General features: G+C 35.9%; 1 pseudogene; it reads left to right on the top strand.

Moving 5' to 3' along the window:
* The window catches only part of LOC109330835, a 29,727-nt pseudogene extending 26,823 nt beyond the window's left edge, over window positions 1-2,904 (top strand).

Below are 3,984 nucleotides of genomic sequence, written 5' to 3'. Positions count from 1 at the left end.
GTTTGGTCCCTTGATCAAGTAGCTTAGTCACCTCCTTGTGCTTGACTCATCAAAGCTAGTTGTGGGCTATGAAACCAGCAATTGTGAATTACTTCTGAAAAGCCTATGGTGGACTACTTGAGGTGAGGTCATGGGTGACTTCATGTTTTGCTTGATGGTTAAGTCAAGTCTGGTGCACACCGCTCAGTGCACCTGCTTCACCGCTATGCTGCTTGTTCAGCAGCTTTGACCGTGCTGACTGGGATGTGGCCTAGTGCTTGCTGATCTAGTCAGGAGTTTGGTTCTTCGCTAAGCTGCCTGGTTGGACTGCTAAGCTGCTTGTTCAATAGCTTGAGCATGTGCCTGACCGTGTCAATTGGAGGTCTGACCATGTCAGGACTAGGCTGGTGCTAGGCTGAGCGGCCAAGCAGGTCCGCTCAACTGCTTGCTTGAGCAGCTTGGTCTAGGTCAGGCTGGTGCCCAGGTCAGCTCAGCGGGGCTTGGTCCACGCTTAGCTGCCTGGTTGAGCACCTTGAATTTCTTGAATTTTTTGGCTTGTTGACCATGAGTCTTGTTTCTCTTCATTTGTTCATCCAAAATTCTAGAAAATACATAAAAACAAAATACACATACAAATATATAAGATTGTGATATTTTATACAAAAAGTATTGTTTTAAGTTGGTTTTTTTCAATTATACTTAAGATAAGTGCCATAAAAGTGTATGAAATTTAGATATGTTTGGCACTTATCACCTAGATGCATCTTAATCCACCAAACCTTAGATTTTGGAGTTCATGTGGAAATGAGATCCATTATAGTGCATTAGATTCGGAAAATTAAAACAACCCATATAGTTCCAAAGAAATTAATTTCATGGAGCTACTCTAATTCCTAGATCCACTATACTCTACGACGAATCAGGAAATACTCAATATAAAGGCAAGCAAGTTGGAGATTGTCCTGAACATTTTGGAAGTAAAAGTTATATTTCATTGCACGATGTTCCTCTTCTATTACTTTTTATGCCTACAACAATTTATAACTAGTGTTAGGTCCTTCTATGTTTTTGCTCCTTTAAAATTTATGGCAATCGATTATGTAGATAAATTGGAAAGTTTAGCGACTTAATGAGTTAAATCAATCACTGAAATATATAAAAGAACTATGTTTTCCCTAGATATTTTGAAAAATTGACGGTTATTAATTGCTTATCTACTAGATTTTCTTTCCATAATGCACAATGTGAAGATGAACGCCTATTGACCAAGCTTAATAGTATTTAATTTTCATCTTCCTATTTTGAGAAGCTCTATTGATGTAAACCCACATTTTCTAAAATATTGAAGAACTACATATTTTACATCAGTCAAGAGGATAATAAGGATTAAGACCTTGGTTAATTGATTAACGTGTTTCAAAAACGTAACTGATTCTGTGTTTCCAAGTTTTCAGTTTCAACAACTTTTCAAATAAACTTATGTTAATCGATTAAATCATGCCTTAATCGATTAACTGCATATTTCCAAGTGTATTTTCAAATTGCAAAACTCAAATACGTTATGCACTTAATTTATACATGTTCAACACTAAGTTTATGCCTAGGATGCACAGATTACATGTATTTATGTGATGCATGAACATATTATAAATGACATATCTCAAAACTTAAAATGATTTAAAGTTTTATGCATATGAGACATATATTGAGTTTACCTAAGCCTTAGACTCAACCTAAACTAATTACTAGTCTAAGTCTAATACCAATCCTGAGACTTAAGCACGTTGATTTGTTGATGATCTTCAAGCTCTTATAAACACAAGTTGTCCTCATCAAAACCAACACACATAGTGAGAAAGCTTTCCAAAGTGCTCCTCTTGACATGCACACTTTCAATCTCCCCCTTTTTGATGATGACAAATGAGTGGGGTGGGAGAAATGCTTGTGGAAAAGCAAGTTGAAGTTCATTTTTCAATGAGGAACTATGAAGATTATGTGTTATGTGATATTGTGGATATGGAGGGTAGTCATTTGCTACTAGGTCGTCCATGGTAATATGATAAAGGAGCTACATGTGATGGTCGTAACAACAAGTATACATGGATGCACCAAAAAAGAAGGGTGATACTCTCACCATTGTCTCATGAGTAAGTTATTGAAGACAAGATGTTTTGAAGAAAAAAAAAGATACAGATGGAAATGAAAGAAAAAGAGAGAAAAACAAAAGAGAATGAAACACAAACTACTAAAAAAAAAAAAGAGGGAGAGGAAACCACTTTTTCTCATGAAAAATGTGGAAGAAAAGAGTGTTGTTTTTACAAAGCAACCCTCACAACCACTCTTTTGCTTTACAACTACCACATCATCTTGCCAAATTTTCTCTCTAAAATTTTCCAGGAACTCAGAATTGTTAAGTTGGTTGAGGACCCTTTGGAGGCCAAAACCATTCTTACTTGCATCGAGATAAGGTTGATGGATGGCATGGTTAACCTAATTATGTTCACTAAGGAGTGTGATGAAGTAAAAATCCATGATAATGCTTACAAGCTTGAACTTCTGGGTGAGTATGTAATAAAAACTGCTACCTTCAATGTTGTTGATTTATCTCCTTTTTATGTAGATGATGGAGAACCAATTTCGAGGAAGAAATCTTTTCAAGAAGGAGGGGATGATGCAAAAAGGGCACAAACTGCCCTAGGACAACTCATAGGATTGATTTATGATGGTGAGCCAAAGTTAGCCCAAGGAGATGCCAAGATGCTCAATTGCATCATGGAGCATGGTGCTAACCGAGCCATGGGTGAACCAGGTCAGGCAAAGGATATAGGCCAAGGCACTGGAACTGACTGTGGAATGGGGCCAGGCGTACCAGGCGCTGATTCTGACCGAGGCATGGGAATGACTCATCCTACGACCGAGACATGAGCCAAGGCGCATCAAGCGCATCTAACCGAGGCATGTTGCTTGCTGCATCAAGCGCTGAACCAGACTTTGGGCTAATCTAGCTTGGTCTTTGATTGAGGCGCCTACGCCTAGTAGGCCAAGCTTGGCGCTGGGCCTAGGCCTGACCGAGTCAGGCCTAGCTAACACTTAATGTCGGTCATTTTTATTTTTTATAATAAATGTGTGGGCCAACCTTGAAACTACATTTAGGACATTTAGGATAAGTTGTAGATTAAAGATTGGCTCGTTGAGCCTTAAAGAAGCATTATAGTTTAACAAACACTTCAATGCTTAGGCCAACTTCACATAAACTTAAACCAACGATATTCTCATAATGTTTATTGATTCTTGGTAGGTAAATACAGTTTTTCCCAAGTCTTATTCAAGAGGATAATAAGGAATCTTAGAAGACTTATAACATTAGAAAATGCGAAAAGTAATATTTTTTTTCGAAAATGTTATATCTTAACAAATCTTACCTAAGAAACTGAAAATAAATTGAATGCTTTTAAAGTAAGGGAATAAACCTACTCCAAAATAAATATCACAATAGAAAATAGAAAAAACATCGATGACCCTATGAAGATTCTTGACATCTACTTTCCTTCAAAATAAAATATCTTAACTTTTTAAAACGTAGGATGAATTAAAGTTTTATATAAATTTCTTCAAAAGTGGATTCTTTTGATCAAAATTATTTAAAGGATATCACTCATTTATTTCTCAATTAGGGAACTAATGGTTTTAGAGCTATAATGAGGTTATTTGGAGAGTCTTGGTTATGGGAGATGCTCTAATTTTTAATACTTTGAGTTAATACATACATACACTATTATATTTGATCGAAAATTCATACTTTCTCGTTTTATAATTTTTACAGCACGAGTTTCTTTTATTGGTGTAATCGTCCCTTGTATTTCAAATTGTACCATGAAGGGGGATGTTATTTTTATTTAGTTGGCTTAAATATCCCAATGATTTTCGAATGCATAAAATAAATATTTATTTTTAAACAAGAACATTATTTTATTTACAATAAGCTTTGCAGAAGATTACTATACA

This window comes from Lupinus angustifolius, chromosome LG17 (genome assembly GCF_001865875.1).
Source record: "Lupinus angustifolius cultivar Tanjil chromosome LG17, LupAngTanjil_v1.0, whole genome shotgun sequence".
NCBI lineage: Eukaryota > Viridiplantae > Streptophyta > Magnoliopsida > Fabales > Fabaceae > Lupinus > Lupinus angustifolius.
The sequence above is the reverse complement of the archived record's forward strand: the minus strand, read 5'-3'. Positions and strand labels throughout refer to the sequence as shown.